The sequence below is a fragment of the Anser anser genome (genome assembly GCF_964211835.1).
Source record: "Anser anser genome assembly, chromosome: 2".
NCBI lineage: Eukaryota > Metazoa > Chordata > Aves > Anseriformes > Anatidae > Anser > Anser anser.
In genome coordinates this window covers 34902191-34921454 of record NC_139721.1, presented here as the reverse complement: position 1 = coordinate 34921454, position 19264 = coordinate 34902191, and the positions used below count along the sequence as shown (strand labels likewise).

The following is a 19264-nucleotide window of genomic DNA, read 5'->3' as shown; positions in this document are numbered from 1 at the left end:
CACAGCATCCCTCCGCCTGCGCTGCTGCCTGGGAGCTTTGGCCAGACAAACGAGCATGGGCTATCCCAAAGCGTTACCATGCTATATCAGAAGATGACGTGCAAAACACTTCTCCGGGAAGCTGGGGGCAGAAGGAAACAGCTCAGAAATGGACTAAAGAAGGAGGTAAGAGGAAAACTAAGTAGGAGGCAAGTTTGTAAACTGATGTTACTGGAATCAAGTTTATCATCAGCAGGCTGCTACACTTCTTTTCTTTCTGTATTTTAAATAATATCCACAATACTTAAAACAGGACCTGAGCACCATGTATGTGATTCTATGCTGATATCCAGAAATAAATTAGTACTATACAGGTATGCTGTACACACAGCATATCTGACGCTAATCAGTGAAAGCAGAAAATTAACAGAACATAATTCATTTGACAATTCATGTTGTAGCACATCACCTGTGGTATACAATAGTGGTGATAGCACACTCGGTGTATGACAGCAGCAGAATAGCATGGGCTGTTTCATATAAAATGGCCTATTGTGTTGTTTTTTCTCCCCTTTTGTGTATTTGTGTCAAGTATGTTGTAAGTATGGCAATCATAAGTGTTATACAATAGACTCACATGTATTGATCCCCTAGATATTTCAGTGCAGCTCAGGATCTGTGAACTTGAATAACAACGAAAGAGCAGGCTCATACGGAATGCAAGACCAGAATCACAGTCATGGACGAGGAATATTTTAAACACTGGTAGTCATGCATGAAACTTCATGTATCATCAGACACACACAAAACTTATTCCACTGTAGGATATATTCAGGAAGTTACATACCACAATTCCTGACAGGAAAAGTTTTTTCATGAGTCTCTTCAGCTGTACCGAGCAATACAAATAGAGCTAAGCAGGATTTGTCAAGAGAAGCCAAGCAAAAAAAAGAGTCTGAAAACTGGAAGGCCATAAAAATTAACCCAAGTGAAATTTAATACATGTTGGCCACCTACCTTCAGAGAAATACAGATGTTTCAATCCCATTTTAAAGTACTACTAACTTTGCCACCACACAGTACAGTTAGAGTCAAGCTTACACCCTGGACTAAAAAATAAAAATGAAGACATCTCACTCTTTTATGACTGTGAAATAAGTGCCTAGAGATTAAAGGACAAAGGAACCCGAAGCAAAAATGGATCTTCAGTTCAACGGGTTACTTGTAAAGATGATGATTCAAAGTTTACATGAAACTATCAGAATATAAGCAAAAGAAAAATATACTGGAAGAGCACGAATGGAAACATTTTAACTCAGTATGACATTACTGCAGTCTCCCTCAAGGATGAACTGATTTGCGATACCCACTATAAAACTAACTCTCTTCTCAATTCTAATTTTAAATGTTCCTAGATTGCCTATTGCTGTCACTTTGAAAGATATGGAGCTTGGTGTATACTGAACACTTTAGTTTATTGAACTGGGACTACTGAAGGAACAAAAGCACAGATAATGAAAAAGAGGAAGAATCTGGATCATAAGTTACTAGACACATATACTAAAATCTGATCTCTATGTAGCCAGGTAACCACAAATGGCTGTCCTTTCTGGGGGAGGAAAATATTCCAATAACTTTTCTCTTTCCAAATTGTTAAGATAAGGTGTCTTATCAAGCTATGCATAGTTTAAGAGATATTTCTAAACCAACTTAATAACATTAAACTTAAAATCTGTAACTTATCTGAGACTGAATTTTTCAACATCCGAAGTTTATTTAAAAATTACAATTTCTTGCCAATCCAGTTAATATAAAGGTAAATTAATCAGATAGAAACAGTGTGCCACACTTTATATTAACCAGCTGCAAATTTGCTTACTATTCTCGTCACATAAGTCTTCAGAATTTAACATCCCAGCATCATGGCATGATAAAAATTCACCCACTTTAATGTACAGAAATATCCATGAACCTCAAATTATTGTACTATAATGCTGTCAAATAAACAGACTACTGGAATTCAATTTCCAGAAAGCCAAGGCAAAATCTACTGGCCTTAATCCGAAATACCAGTGTCATTTTCAAGCCCTGTATTTAATTAATACTATTTGCTGTCAAGAGCTGAGCTGGGTAAATATTTCACTCTTCCCAATTCAGGGGCTAAAGGAAAGCCCAGAGGAAAATTTGACCGAGTAAATGCATCTCATCTTCTTTGATGATGCAAGTGCTCAGTTGTCCTGTTCTTGACCCCTTTAGAATTCTCAGGCTCCAATACCAGTGGTACAATGTCATCAATCTATATTTAAAATATATATTGATTTTCCACAGACAATAATGACAGCTATTCCTTCTGCAAATGCATATACACTATACCTTTGCCCACATAAAAACGTTCCTATCAAGGTAAGAAATGAAAAAAATCTTACCAAAGCCCATTACTAAGTCAAAACCAATATTTAAGAAGTGAATAAAATTGAGTTAGCAATCTCATTTCCTAAATATTTTTTATATATCTCACTGAAACTGAAGTGTTAGAAATAATCTTCCTGGATATAGCTAGAAAAGGCAAATTTCAATCAATTGAATGATAGTGTTTTCAACAGTCCTTGATATATGAAGTTTGGTTCTATCAGCTTAGTAAGAAGTTCATTGACAGAGCACTCCATTTAAGTCCATTCACAGCAATTAATGAGTTTTACATATTTAAGGACAGTTTACTTCAGACTTAAAATGAATTTGAACATTGTGGCCTCAAAACTATTAGAGTACTTTTAATCTGCTTTCATTATTAACAAATCTAGATCTGCTAGTTGCAAGGATGATGAGATTTCTCTATAATCCTGTTTTCACTAATTTTAAAGGAAATGCAATATAGTGTATTTGTGTAAATTTCAACTCTCCCACACAATAAAAACCAAGGATTTCCATAATCTCCATTTGTAATTCAAGGAAGGAATTAATAATAATATATGGGTCAATTTAATAAATCTTAATAGATGCTCATTTCTCTACGTCTGTGGAACATTCTCACTGTACCACCCACACAGAAAGTTTGCTCTCAGATTAGCAGTATCATTTTAACCCTGACTGCATTAAATTCACTATAATCAAGCATCTACTTTTACAGGCATCTTTATAGGCAATTCATGTTAACTGTTGCTACTGAGCAGGAGTGACTGAAAACAGAAAAATCTGATCATATTTCATGCAAAACAGAGTTCCTCAGTTTTGAGGTCTAAGAAATGTGACCACATTCTCTTTATTTAGCACAAACCAATTCAAACTAGGTTAAAACTGCCTCATAGATTCCCCTTCAAATGAGAAGACCTAAGTCAAAAAAATTTCTATTTCTGTGATCAATAACTATTTTACTTCAAGTATTTCAGAAATACAGACCCTATAGGAGTTAAGGTGTTGTGAACTCACTCCTGAGCTCTTGGTGGGCTCTATCCCAGCACAACTTTGCATTTTGATAGAAGTGATCTCTCTCTCTCTCTCTCTCTCACACTTTTATTTATATTTCATACATGGAACCTACTGTAATCTTGCCTCACATGCATCTTCAAGCTAACAGTGAACGCTCTTAAAACTTGCTTCAACATAAGGTACTTTTATTTTCAGTCTTACACTGTGTTTTCTGACAGCACTCCCTTTACACATATTAGGAGGACACAGTCAAAAGTGGGACATCTGTCAGAATTTTATCGATGACTGCTGTGAGCAACAAGGAATACTACAACTCATAACAAACAGAAATATTTTCCATGCATCACACTTGACACTAACTACAACACAAATGCCAATGAAATCACTACAAAGTTGGATTGAAACAGACTCTCATCAAGAGTGACAGAAAAGTGAGATTCCTCTACTCTGCATTCTTTTTTTTCTTTTTTTCCCCCTGAGAAACATTCACTGCAAAAGAAACCATTTCAAGCAGAAAGAAAAGGAGAAAGAGACAGAAGACGTTTTCTGTCAGAAAACCTTTAAATTAGGAACTAAGGTTAGTATTTTTATCTGGGTGGTTTGTTTAAAAACTAAAGTCTGACTGTCTCTAACTGCACACCCTTCTGGTAGGGCACAGCAGCTATCTTGTATGACCCTAACCACCAGATTTCCAAGGGTGTAGTCACAAATTCTAGCATTTACATTATTTCTACATGCTTATGTATATATACTCTAAAGCTGTTGAACCAGTCCAGGACTCAAACTCTTATGCGCTACATTATATTCAGAATATATCCATCCAGTATTAAGCAGTAGTTTCACTTGATGCAAAGCTTACTGCAGTGGCAGAGAGGCTGAATGCACGCAATCGTGTTACAGTCCCACAACACACAGTCAAACACAACATTTATTCCACAGGCAGCTCATATCAAAAGCTGAGGACAGAATTTCTCAGGAGATTCCAGCTGGTATATCTTTTCACAGAATCACAGAGTTGTAGGGGTTGGAAGGGACCTCAATAGATCGAGTCCAACCCCCCTGCCAAAGCAGGTTCCCTAGAGCAGGCTGCCCAGGTAGGCACCCAGACGGGCCTTAAATATCTCCAGAGAAGGAGACTCCACAACCTCCCTGGGCAGCCTGTTCCAGTGCTCCGTCGCCATGAAGAATTTCTTTCACATGTTGGTGCGGAACTGCCTGTGCTCCATTTTGTGGCCATTGCCCCTTGTCCTGTCCCCACAAACCACTGAAAAGAGGTTGGCCAAATCCCTCTGTCTCCCACACTTAAGATACTTGTAAACATTTTCTAAGTTCAGACATTAATAGTTAATATAAATTAATATAATTTCTCTCTGATATTGCACCGGAGAATGTGAAACTCTGAATAAATCAAAAAATAGGACTGAGATCCCAGGAATTCAGAAGTCAATGTTAACACTTCTGAGGACTCAAAGGAACCAAAGTTTGAAGATACTCCATATCTTATGCAATTCTCTTTCCCTTAACTATCGTGTGAACACGTGGGTAACTATCCATTTTAGAACATTAGGATATTATTTTTGGAGAGCTGCCTCTCTATTTCCAGGTTCATCCTTGGCTTCAAATCCTTTCATGGAACTTTTTTTTTTTTTTTAACACTGTTTTCTTCCTCACTGTTATAACCACAGGCTTCACATACAAATATTTATCTCTTAGTTGCTCATATTAAAAGCTTTGAGCTTTTCATACACAGCAACTATGTTTTATTTAGTATCTGCAAAAGTACCATATTACTTTCTGTCACTGTATCAACTAAATGAATTTGGAATTTTGGTGCAGAATTTAGCAGCACTGAGCAAAAGAAAGTTTTTTTTTCCCCACTCACGGTAATTAATTAGGAAAAAAGGCAATTATATGTAAATTGCTTTTTATTTGAATATTTACCTTTTTCAGTCTTAACCTAATGCATTCTCTGTTTGATAGAAAATTGCAATCAAGACAACTGAAATGAAAACAAACATGCTATCAATTTGACAACAAAATTTCATGTTCTCTATGGGGAATTTTGGCAGTGACATTTTTCTTTCTTTATTATTCATACCTAACTCATTCTATTATGAGTCTTTTATTCAATAGAAAAAGAAAAAATCAACAACATATTTTGAGATTCTTACTTTCTTCTTTTTAAGAAATTAATTTAAATGGTCACAAAAATAGCTTATTATTGAGAAAACCTGCATGTACACATTGTGATCATTGTGCATCTCAAGTAAGTAGTGTAAATAAATATAGTGTAAGCAATAAGTGTAACTAAGTAATAAATAACATCTACATGGCACAACATTTTCAAGTTAATATATAAACAAACTATTCAACCAGTATTATGAAGTCTATTGAATGCAATGAACTGCAAATTTTTATTATTAGAACAGCCAAGGAAAAAGGCAGAAAAACAGAAGCACTGAAAAGCTTCTTAAATCTCATTTCAGTTTAAAGAAAAGCATTGTTACTTTGCAAGAAAAAAAATCTCAATGTAATTAACGAAAGAGGAAATGATACTTGATGTAGACATACATAATTTTACCCGTAAATGGCTGGCATTGTATAAACAGCTATGCCCAAAAAAACCCAAACCCTTCTTAGTTGGCTCATTCCCCACCTCTATATTTAGTGTGCAAGCCTCAAAAATACATATTTCTGACCTTAATAAGTCACTCTATGTGCTAAAAGACAACATTTATTCATGAGTACCCTGAAAAGGTTCTCACATAAAATCTCAAATGCGTATTTGTAAAAGATTTATACCAAGTGAGTATATTGATATATTAAACATACCTAAAATAAAAACACAGCATTTATATTCTACTTTCTTTCACTGCACTACCAAACTATTATTAGTCTGCATTTAAACAATCCACAGGGGTCCTGTTTTCTAATTCTCAGTGGTATTATCCCTTCTTGTGAGCAGAGTTAAACAGGCACAGCACTGCCTGATGGAGCCATCAGACAGTAATTCTTGAGCAACAAGCAGTTTAAGTCATCAGTGTCATTATACCTATTTCAGCCCTCAATTTAAGTAATTTATTAGTGCAGATAGTTGGACGGAAAAGCTTGTATTACTTCATACTCAACCTTCACAGAAAGACAGACCATAATCAGCACATTGGAAAAACACCAGTTCCTTAGTAAAAGGATGAAGTATCAAACAAACTTCATGTGCAGAAGCATCACATTTTCCCCTTCAGCCTTCGCAGAACAGAGTCCCATTCCTGGTCCTGGAGCTAAAGCAAGCTCCCTGCTTTCATAACCAGTTTGAGCATAATTGTTGAAAGTCTCTAAAATGTTCATATTTCCTGACTGTAACATCACACATTACTTAAAACCAGGGTTTGTTCTGCTGTATCCACACAATCACTTTAAGATGTCTCACATCAAATTCCTCAGCAACGGAGATAAAACTGTAAGGCGGTCTAATTAAACATGACGGAGAACTCACCGAGACTCAGCGAGGCAGGCAGGGAGTTCTAGATGCTGTGTGCGTGAGGGACCCCAACACTCAGATGTATCTCAAGTACGCTGTGAACAAAATTGAGAAAAATATTAGTTTTTTTTTGTTTTTAGACAGGCAAAGAAAAATGAAAATATAATGGTTAGCACATCTCACTTTTAAGCATAACATCGTGAGGGAAACATTATGTATGTTGCAGAACATTATCTCTTTTTCCAGACATAACAACAATCTCCTTCTAGTTACACAATCACTCCAGGCACACAGCTTCCTCTTTACCTGCTACCTCCTGCAAATTTGCAGTGATAGCAACTAAGATGTTTAAATTAATTTACATGGTATATAGTCCTTGTTTTCACAAAAGAATCTGTGGGAACTCTCTGTGAAAGTGGTTGGTTCCTTTTTTGGTTGACTGCTTGGCTGGCTGACTTTGTAACTTATGAGTTTCAAATCTCTAAAAAGGAGAAACTGATATTTTTATAAAATGCTTCTCAAACATTTTTAAAAATTGTATGTGTAGAAGCATGTTTCTTCTCTGAATCTCCACTTACAAGACCTCTGACTTGAATGATGAGTATCTGTGGACAACCAACAAACAACAACAAATCTCTCTTCATTAGTACCGAACTTAAGATGCCAGAAGAGCAGAAGACAAGCATCACAAAGTAACGTGCATTTCTTCAAGAAAGAAGAGGAGGTGGGCAATATTAAAATGACACTGTCCACAAAAATATTATACCTGGACTTTTGTTTTTAAGTCAGACAAGTACTTTATGTCAAATGTATCCAAGCAAGCTACCAAAAAGTTCTCTAATTTCTCTTTCTGACTAACAAAAGGGCAGAACATAAAGATAATGGAAGATAAGCTACGTGTCATCAACAAAAAGCACTAATTACACCTTGAGAAAAGTGGGATTTCTAGACAACTATATGATTTCTGTCAATATCACCATCTCACAAGAAAACTTCAAATAAGACCTGCTGAATTTTTTCTAGTTCAGGCAGGATATCACTACAGTAACAGACTATTCAGAGGACCCACTAATAAAAAAAGTATTTTTGTATAAAATACATACACAGAAGATCTGAAAACATTACTCTCTCAGGAATACCTAAGAATTATACAAGGTCTACAAACCACTTTTTTTTTTATTAATTTTAATTTTGGCCTTGGAGTTGGCCCTCATTCATGCAAAACACGGTCATGTCTTGGAGTGAAATTATAAAGTAAAACACCAGATCATTTAGCATTTTAGCAGGAATTACAATTTCTGCCAGACACCTGCAGTTCAGAGGGATTCAGTAAGGAGAAGCCACTGCCCAAGCAGATGATGAGGCATAGCCACTGGGTGCCCTTTGGGCCAAAGGCAGAGAGTGAGGGCTTCAGCCCCAGCCATGGTGGGATGGCCCTTTGCCATAGGATTGCAATAACAACAAGAATGTCTGTGTAGACAGAATTGTTTTCCATTCATCTCCCAACTCTAGAAGGGCTGAATCCTCCTCATCATGCCCGTCTTTTCAACTGCTGCACACCAGCAAAGGAGAATGGGCACCACTCAAGTACCATCTTGTCTCAACAAGCACGGCTGGTGTGTTCCTCCTGCTAATTTATTTTGGGGTCCTCACCTCCTGATCTATGTGGCCTTCCAATATCACTGCTCAGTGTCTGCACATGAGTAACGCGATTCCCAGTGGCTACTCTACAGCTCACTGGGCACAGTGCCACAATGATGAAAGATCAGCAAAACTTGCCCTTTTCATTTTTTTCTATTTGTATAACATTTTAAATGATAACGATAGGGCTGTCTGAAAACCAAGACAATACATGATAGTTTCATAGGTTAAATACTATCTTCAAAAAACTGCTAACAAAGTGTTTCTTTTTAAGTAAAAGTCTTAAATTGTACATAAACCAGTGATAAGCTTGATGTACCCAAACACATGGTATATTCCAGATTTATACTTCTAATTAAACTGGATTATCAGTAAGGAAAACTGATGAACACTGCACACTGAAGTTATCTATTAGTCCTTATTTTCCTTTCTCAAAGCCCTTTCTGAAATACAAAGTAAAAGCAACACTGGAACAAGGCACTGCTAGTACCTATTCCACGCAAATCATACCCACAAGAATCAGAAGGTTCTTGCGATGCCCCTGAAAACCGAAGAGAAACCACCCTTGCACAAAGCCAGCTTTCACAGTAATATACTTTTAACAGTGGTGCTCAAAGGCCTGCATATAGGCCTCAAACAAAGACCTACATGATGAAAGAGCCTCTGCCTTAAAATGTGTACAAATTATAAGCATTAGCTATGATATAAAAATGGAATATTATAGTTTCTATTCTTCACACTTGTAGCTTTCCAACGCCACCGTTCAATCTTCCATAGACTGAAGAGTAAAAGAAAACTTTTAAAAGGCAAACATAATAACTAAGTGCAACTGATAGGGCCCAAAATAACATCCTGACTTCAAGACACTTTGCATGTTTATTTTCCATTCATTCACAATAATTTCTTTCTTTTACAGTGCAAATGGACATCTGTATTCCAGCTACCTGTAGCAGTGTAAGATATGTTAACTCCTTGCCCCATAAAGACTCTAAGTTGTGAAGAGAACAAAATATCAACGCTACAAACTACAGTTTAGCTAAAAAGAAGGGAGTGCAAGACAACCACTTTCAGACATATGTAGAATAGACCTTTATTTAATACATGCAAGCCTAGTGAATGTATTTTTTGATCACATACATACAATCTTCAGATTCCCTCACTCTTATGTTAAGAAATGGTCTTTAAAGTGACGTCATTGTCAGTTAACGTTAATTTCATGAAAAACCATAGCAAGAAAACATTCTGAGGCCTCACTAGAAATGCAGTATCTTGGTATCAAAGTAAGCTGTGATCCTTAAAAAAAAAAAAAGCTTTAAACTATGTTATTAGAGCTGCATTTTAGAGCCAGTAAAGTATCAACAGGTTGACTTACAAAAAAAAATAAATAAATAAAATAAAGGCAACAAGTATCCTAGTCCTACTAAAATGAAATCACATAATCCTGGTTTTAAATTCTGATTTCTTAAAAAAAGAATATGAAGACTTGACTTGAAGAAGAAGTATTCTCCTTGAAACTGCAATGAAAATTAGGTAAAGTAAATAATGTATTCACCTGTATAAGCTCACAATCTTCCTACTCTATGAAACTGTTCTAAGAAATTGATAGGAAAGGAAGAGGACATCACTCGTATCTCTGGAGACCAAGGTACAAATTTGTATAAGGGCCGCAAGTGAAATTAGTTGAAGATAATTGCATTTATTTCTGGGAATAACCTCAGTGGTTGGTCTGCAAGCCCTGACATTACTGTAGAAACACTACAGGATGGAAACCAAAGAGCTACCTGGCAAACTCAAAACAGGATGGAAGGACTGTGATGGAAAGTAATCTCCAGTGTAAACCAGGTGATGTCTGAACTCTCATTTGCACGGGTACGAAAAGCATATGACCTTAACTTTATTTATTTTTAAATTTGATTCTGTCACACAGGTGTGTGATGAATTTGTAAGTTCATAAACTAGCTGTAATAAAAGTTTCAGTATATACTATCAAATTTATTCATAGGCAGAACTTCCTCCTCCCTCATAAAGTTTTCTTTTTAAATGCAATTTAGTACTTCCTACATAATCAGTGACGTACAAATAAGTGACAAACTACATTGTTTTTAATTGTAGTAATTTTCTTCAAAATCCATTTGTAAGGCTCGTTAGAGATCAATACTGACAGCGATGAAAAACTAAATCTGTTCACACACAGATGAATTACCACATGGACAGAATAAGATTCCATAATAATCCTGACCTAACAAGTAAAATGTTATTTCACTTTCCATCCCCATTCTTCAATCCCAGACTTTTCCACTGAGGCAGCCAATAAAGCAGCCAATTGTGATATGTCCACTATAAATCCTACCAAAGAGCAACAATATGTCTTACATAGCTCACTAAAAAAGCATCAAAATAGCAACACTCAGTCATCACTACATCAGATATATGATCTCACTATATCCAAGGATCCCCCCCCCGTAGAAGCTCACGTGACCTGTACTACCTGAGATTTATGGATAAATTAACATTTTCAGTAGATGTCTTTAATTTGTCGCCTAAACTCCCTGCCCTTTCATTAATACATTAATAGTTTCCATATATTTTGCTAAAATAGCCCATGTTACGTTATCCTTTCTAAACAAGGAGTAACTTCAAGTTAAAAAAGAAAAAAATGTAATTAGGATTTGCAGAGAGGGCGCTGCATGTTACCTGCAAAAAGCAGAAGCATATTACAAAAAGGCTCCTGAAAACTCTAATCAGAGCACACTCACAGAAAGAGTGAGATTTACTATCAGTTATAGCTGTGAAAATGAGAGCAAAGAAAGAATAATATATGCCAGTAACTGTATTAATGGGAGATTGTTATGGAAGCCATTTAAGGAAATGCAAGACTTCAAATGGTATAATGATGCAGCTGCAGAAGAAAAAAAAAAGTGTATTGTTAATGTGTTGTTGTATAGCTTTAGACATTTAAATTAATGAACTAATTTCAAACTTCAAAAAGCCAAGCACCCCAGTGACCATACACTTTCCATAGGAATCGTGCCTGTATTATTTCCATAAAACTAAGTAAAATTTCTATTACACTTAACTTGAATAACATCTTATTTCCATAGAACAAGATTGAAAAATCATAAATATTAACAAAATGTAATGCAGTGAATCCACCACATTCAAGATGTATTTTTTGAGCTATTCATCAACCCCAAGTAATTTTATAAAGCAGCAGAAGTATTCTAAATGCTCAGGAAAGGAAACACTGTTCTAGGTAATAAGTAAATGTAGGACTGAGCAGAAGAAAATGAATTTCTTCCACTCAGTTTTTTTCATTATGTAAATTAATGTTAATACTATTTCTGAATACTCACATCACTACACTGACAAAATTGTTTTGTTTGGGATTTTTTTGTTTGTTTGCTTAAGCCCTTATTTAAAAATACACCATGATGATTTGTGGTGTTGTTTTTTGTTTGTTTGTTTTAGCTTGGATTTTTTATTTTATTAAATGCTGCACCCTAAATTGATTAAACTATGCAAGCTGTCATTTTCCATGTCCCATTTCTACTTGGTATATTTTGAAGAGGCTAAGCTATTGAATCATTAAAAATAGGGAGTGTTTGCATAATGCAAATACTGCTGACAAACTATTAGCCTCAGAACTGGTAAGCTGCTTTAGTAATATGTAACCACTGATGTAACATTACAAATTATTCTTACTACTCAAAGTTACCATTTCACCTATATGCACGCCTGCTCAAACTGCAACTCCAACACAGAGCAGGATTCCTTATGTTTCACGTTTCCCCTGAAATCTTACAAATATTATCAAAATACTATCTATAATAAACATGTGAAGCGCACGTTATCTAAGCTCGATTACCCTGACGGGTAAAAGTCAAAGAATACTTCTGTAAGGTTTAAATTCCCAGGAGAAGAAAAGCTCAGCTCTTGTCTGCAAGCACACAATGGAATCACAGCTGACGATGCACATCTTTTTCTGGATGTCTCCATATGCTCAGGAGGGTTCCCCCCCCCCCCCCAGTCCCTCCCTGTTTCTCCCTCTCCGCCTCCCTTGCTCTCAGCATTACATTGACAGATTTGTCTTTATCTGCCACCAGGAGCATGAGAATGTTTTAACAACTAACACAAATAAAGTAGTGCACTGAACTTCACCTTATTTAAAAATAAAAATAAGGGATCCTGCCAGAGTAGCCATCTGTAACTAAATTAGCTAACAGTAGAAAACGAGTGCATGAATGGATGCTGTAATACACCTTCTACAAAAGTAAATATCAACATTACTCTGTCCTTAGTTTAAAATGCTAAGTCACACACAAGGGTATATACCGTGTAACAACACATCTCACCTTTGGCCTCAGAAGCCAGAAGCCAAACACAGAAATAAATGAATACCGAACGTTTTAATGTAGGTAAGAATTCTAAAGAAAACGTGTGGAATTTGTTAAATACTTTATACGTACTTGAATACAAATTGCATTGTTTAGAGAGGCTAAGCACAGCAAACATACAAAAAATGAATTTGGCAGAAACAGCATTAGCTCAGTATTGCCTTTCTTCAGCGCACAATTAGTACTGAGCAGACAAAGAGAGTTACATTTATACTTGAATTTGGCACCAGTCTCACGCTCAGCTTTTTCTCTTCAATGAGCTGACAGCATCCTCAAGGCTTTAAGTCTCACAAGCCTCTGCAATTTCCACAATTCTCATTTCAGGTGCTACCAAAACTCAGGCTCAACGCTGAGCCCCAGATTTTGCCAATAAGACAGTGACATCAGCAACAAAGGGAAAGACCAGAAGACTGTGGGCATTGTAGCAGCAGCTGTCTTTCCCAATGACTTTGTTCTTCCTGCTGAAAAACCTGTGCTCTCTGCAGATGGACTAGCTCTTACTCTCTTTCAGCGATGGAGGGAAGTGTCAACACTTTCATTCTCATGACAGAGTCTTGCAGACTTACAGTGAGCAAGCTGCATCCTAAAGGATTATAAAAACACAAATATTCCTAAATAATTAATCTTGACTTCATGGCTTCAGTTTAATACAATACGCTACTTCCTACGTGAACAAATCCCTAATACTTTCCCATTTTTGTCCAAGGGGAACGATCTTTGAACATTTTCACTCTCAAATTATGTAGCTATGGTTTAAGAACTTAAAACTGAACTGTCTTATTCCAACAGTATCATTCTTGATAGGAATAATGTATTCCTTCCTCAAATGTCTTGAGTTTCGAATATAGCACTGACACCACCAGGACACACAAAGAGGAACACAAGAAGAGCTACACATCTTGCAAAAAAAGCATCTTCAGAAACTACAGAGATACTCATGAAGTATCAGTGTAGTATATGGATCCTTTTGCTAGTAAAGACCACAAGCTTGAGAAAATATAAAGTTGAGAAACCTTCAGCTTTTACGTGAAATAAAAGAACTTGCCGGCTGAAAAAAGAAAGACATAATTACACCACCTTTGTCAGGCATTTATTACATAATGCTCACCAAAATGAGATACAAACATACTGAAAATTACATGATTCTTCAAATATTTGTATGACATTTAAGATCAACCATTCTTTTTAAAGCTGTTCTGAATATTTCTGAGGGTTGATTCCATGACTGAGTATTTTGCTCAAGACCCCGGATCACAAATGGACATTAAGCTTACCACAGCACCTCTTGTAAACTTGGGGAATAACCTAGGGAGGGCAGGGGGGCAAATTTACATCTTTATCTCCCATGACAGACTGCAGCCAACTTCTGTGTTACAGTGTAATACAGCTACTTGAGGGCTATATTAGAAACGTCAAAGTAAGGAACACAAATTCATGGGTGTCCACACGTGCCTGCAAACACATGTATGCGCAAATTTGCATGAGCCTGATGTACCCTATTTATGACACCACTGCTGACGTCAACAAGCAAATGTTCTGAAAACTACGTAGGAGGTGCAGGACCTACACAATCTGTGGTAAAAACGGCCAGTTTTCATTCACAGGGGTCTTACACTGTTCATAAGGGAACAAGAACGTCGCTTTGGGGAATAACAGCTTCAGTATGAGGTTCTCGAGGGCACCCAACGCTGCCATTTCTCTGCGAGTGCCCAGCACAGTGGATCAGCAGCTCCCCCTGCCCAGGCGGCCTCTTGGAGGGATCCCCCACGAGAGGAGCCCACCAGGTGGCCCAACGCCACTATCAGGTTGTAAGAAGCGAGGAAATTAACCGGCCAGAGTTGATTTCATACTTCAGCACATAAAAACCCAACGGGATGAAAACAAATGACTGCCGTCAGCCACAATGGCAGCGAAGTAAGAACAACCACCAAAAAAAAAAATGCTTTAAGTAAAAAGAGTGGCAGCCTTAAACTGCCTACTTATTTACAGTGGCAATAGAGCTTTGCCGTAACTGTCATAGGCAGACACAATACGCTGAGCTCAAACTATTCTTAAACAGCATAAAAATATTGCAGGAAGCAGGTGAATAGGCTTTACAACCGAACCGACTACCCCGAAATAAAATACAAGCATACGAAGAAAACCCAGCAATCGATTATTGCCCAACAAGCAAGCCGGCCTCCCTTCACAAGGAGGCTGTTTCCTGGCTAAATTACAAGTGCGTTCAGACAGCGGGCTGCACACACGCACTTCGGAGGCGAGTAGCGAGGGTGAGACCAGCTCGGACCCCGCGGCTCCGGTTACACCGCGGTTACTCCGCGGTTACTCCGCGCCCGGCGGCCCCCGAGGAGCGCGGCGGCAGCGGGGGGCCCGCAGCGCCCCCGCGGCGCGGGGAGGGGCGCAACAACCGCGCTGCGCGGGGGGAGGAGGGCTTGGGGCACCTCTCCCCCCCCCTCCCCCCCGCCCCAAAAGCGTGGGGCCCCGCTCCCGGCGCTGCCACCACCGCCGCGGCCCCCCCGTCCTTGCAGCCCCGCGGTGAGCGCGGCGCCGCCCGCCCCGCCCGCACGGGGACCCCGCGCCCAGCCGGCTGCCATCCCTCCTCCTCCTCCTCCTCCTCCTCGTCCTCGTCCTCCCCGCCCCGCGCACACACGCAGCCACACGGCACTGCGGCGGCCGGGCCCCCACCCCACCCACCCCTCCCGGGAGGCGGCGGCCGCCCCGGGGCTGCGCGAACGCGGAGCCTCCGCGGCTCGGCTCGGCTCGGCCCGGCCCCGGTTCGGCTCGGCCCGGCCCGGCGCGGCGCGCACACGCAGGCGCAGCCCCCGCGCAGAAAGTTCGCAGAAGTTGCCCGCTTTGCCCCCTCCTTCCCCCCGCGCTCCCCGGCCCACCGGGAAGGGCAGAGGGCACCTGGAGGAGCCGAGCAGAGCCCAGCCGGGATGGGGAAGGGAAAAGGGAAGGGGGCGGCCGGCTCGGCCCCGAGCCGTTGTCAGCCGGGGGAAGGGGAGGGGGCGAACACCGCCCTGCTCCCCAAATCAGCCCTTTTGTCAGCGGGGACGGAGAGACCCTCCCTGCAAGTTTCCTGTGTGTGTGTGGGGGGGGAGGGGGGGGATCCTCAACACCCCTCTGAAATCCCCCCCCTCGCCCCGCTCTGCCCCATGCCCTCCGCCGGCGGATGCCCGCGCCCCCCCGCGGCGCCCCCTGCCTTCCCCCCACTTTCTCCCCCCGGCAGCCGCGGAGAGGCGGCTCCCCACCTCCGGCCGGCCTGGCCGCAGCGAAGCGACCCCCCCCGGCCCGGCGGCGGCAGGGTGCGGTGCAAGCACCCCTCGACCCCCCCCACAACGGGGGGGGGGGGCGTCCCGGGGCACTACCTCCCCCCCCCTAAAAAAAGGGGGTGTGCGCGCGCGATGCCCCCGCGAGGGGCGGCCCCGCAGCCCCTCTTCCCCTTCACCTCCCCGCCGAGGGGGCCGCGACCCCCGCCCGGTTCCCCCCCCCCATAACCCCCCCGCTCCCCTCGGCCGGCGTCAGCGCGGGGGAAGCCGCCCGCCACCGCCGTCCCTCCGCGGCCCCGGGCGGCCCCCGGTGCCCGTCGGGGAGGCGTGGGGGGGGGCCGGGGCACACCCCCCCCCGCCGAGCCGGGGCCGAGGGGGGCGTGCGGGAGCCGGTACCGGGGTCAGCGGCGTCCCCCGCGGCCGCCGGCGGCGCTGACCTTCGCTTTGTAAGCCGAAGCTGAAGCTGGGGCTGCGGCCGCCATGTTCCCGTTTTAATAACTGCCTGCTTGTTTATTTCAATGCAGAGACCCTCCCACCACTCGCCCTCCTCCTCCTCCTCCTCCTCCTCCTCCCCTTCTACCCAGAGGAGGGCTGGACGGGGAGGAGGCGGGGGGAGGCACAAGGCACTCCCCCCCCCTGCCCCCGGGCACGGCGGCAGCGGCCGGGCCCCGAGCTGGGGGAGGCCGAGCCGGGCCGAGCCGAGCCGGGCCGGGCGGCACCGAGGCGCCGCCACCCCCGGCCGATGTCCCCCCGGGCCGCGGGGCTGTCCCGCTGCCCGCCCCCGGGGACAATGGCAGCCCCGCTCCCCCCAGCCCTGCACCCACCGGGGGGGGGGGGGGGGAAGGGGAAAAAGGGGAGGGAGGGGGGAAGAAAGGAAAAGAGGAGGAAAAAAAAAAAAAAAAAGTCCTTCGCCCTCACAGGGCGAGTCTTTAAATGCAGCCCGCTGCGGGACTGGGGCGCTTCCCTTTTAGGGGCCCATCTTCACCAAAAAGAAGGGGGCGGTCTTATTTCCCCCCCACTCCCCCAAACAAAATAAAAATAAAAATAAAAAAAAAAAAAAGGAAAACACGTTGCGTGCAAATTGTGGCACCGCCGCGCAACCGCGCAGCAGCACCGACTCTCGCAGGATGGGGAGATGCGAGTTAAAAATTATTGAGGGCCGAAGGATGGCTGTTAAACATTGCCCTTTAGTTCTGCAGGCTAAGCCGTTATGCAGAAATCCTATCTTAAAAGATCAGCCTTACGTTTTCACAAGTATCACTAATGGCGAGTTATTCTCTGCAGGCTCTAACAATTGTTATTTCTAATGTTTTCTCACATGAATATGTAGCCCTAAGTTTTTCTGCAGTTATCCAGGCATTATACATTGTTACTGATAGTATGGCTAACTCAGCAGATATTCTGATACTTTTTTTTATCATAATCCTTGTTTTTCAGGTGGTTACATTTTGCTGTAGTACCTGTGCTGCGTATGTTTCCCTATGCTCGTCTGACTCATTTTTGTGTTTGTTTGTTTTGCTTTTTTTCTTTCATTTAGTAACAATAGTTCAGCTGTGTCTCAAAACAAATTTAAGGCAAACCTTCTGCCCTGCTCGTCTCCTCAGTCCACTGAAAACTTCTAATATTTTCCTTTTCTGGAGAATGAACTTGGGTATGGTGGGGATGGCCATCAGAAGTCTGCTTGAATTTAGTCATTAGAAAGCTGGGGGGATGGAGGGGATAATTCACATATGCTTAGCTTTGCTGCTAAATTAATGAGAGATCCTACCTACCCTAAATGCCACCCTCTTAGGGGAGTGCTTTTGGCATCACCCCAAGTGGGCATGCTCCAGTGCTGGCCTGCTGCAGCTGGAGAGGACAACCCTTGGGAATGTCCCTGCCCATCAGTCGTGCTCAGGCAGAGAAACTCTTGTGTTTGCAGAAAGCTCTTCCACCATGCCCGTAGACAGGCAGGCAGCAAAGAGATCGAAGGGCTGTTCTGGCTGAAGTGCAGAGAAGTCAGAATATTACCTTGAAATAACATGGCAAATGAGAGCAGCTTGTATGTGGAAGAAAACCTGCGGCAAAGAGACAGAGCTTTTCCTCTGGTCTCATTTGTTATATCTGTGCAAATTTCTGTAGCAAATAAGCTCACTGTTATACAGGCAATAATCTCATTTACCTCACGGTCATGATTCATTCATTCCCCTATGCGAAATGAAGCAGTGGTCCGCTGGGAAAAAAATAGTGTCTTTGATACTATGACCATAAGCAGTCCAATTTAGAATTGCACAGGTAATTTTAATTTTTTTTTTAATTTTTTTTAATTTTAATTTTTCCCAACCCCACACATCCTTCAACGTAACCAAAAGTCCTCATTAAATTATTACCTGAATCCACCAGGAAGAGCAAGGCAGGCCTTTTACCTTGCTGCGGTACAAACACAACAGATTGCCCACCTACCGCAAAGTTTATGGGCTCAGCATTGAGAAAACCCCTGAGTCTGAAGCAGCTAAGAGTCCTTGTCAAACTGGGTGAGAGAGGGGATTTAACTACATACACACATGTTCAGATCCTCTGAAATTTGTTATAAGCTGCTAACTCATGAGCAAACACGTTTTGTCATCTAAGGCCAGAATACAAAACCCTGGTCACAAATATCACTGTGTGCAAAGGCCAGGAATTATGTTATTCCTAATTGCTGTTCTTTAAAGGGAAAGCGTCATCTTCCAGAGGGAAATGGATTCACTAAACACAATTCAGTGCTGGATTTTATTCAGCTTTATGGCTCTTCTTTGAATCTCCTCCAATGTATTGCACCAGTGCTGCATTAAGCTGAGTGGAGATGGGTTTCGCTTTTCACAAGAAGCTTCTCCAGTTTTAAACAAGAGCAATATATGCATTCTGTCATCCTCCCATGTTCATCCTCCTCCCACTTAGACTTCTAACCTTGCTGGCTATTTTGTTCACAGCATCACATTGTACAGTCACTTGATTATTCACTGTGATCTGCAAACCTTTCCTGGTGTGAAACTTAACACAGACAGAAGCTTTTAATTCCTTTGAATTTTCAGTGAAGTTTGCTTAAATTCCCTCAT

At 41.5% G+C, this 19264-nt stretch overlaps 1 protein-coding gene across 7 annotated transcripts in view; it reads right to left on the bottom strand.

The window, feature by feature from the left end:
- The window catches only part of NCOA2 (nuclear receptor coactivator 2), a 198610-nt gene extending 181833 nt beyond the window's left edge, over nt 1-16777 (bottom strand). For 3 of the 7 annotated variants that reach the window (XM_083824146.1, XM_083824144.1, XM_083824148.1), the window contains exons 1-2: nt 16625-16777; nt 6899-6978 (exon numbers count right to left, since the gene is read on the bottom strand). The gene's annotated coding sequence lies outside the window, so the exon portion shown is untranslated. Of the gene's footprint in view, nt 1-6898; nt 6979-16583 lie in introns of all 7 variants that reach the window. The other 4 variants (XM_083824150.1, XM_083824151.1, XM_083824145.1 and 1 more) reach the window with 2 other exon arrangements.
- Between the last annotated feature and the right edge of the window lie 2487 nt (nt 16778-19264).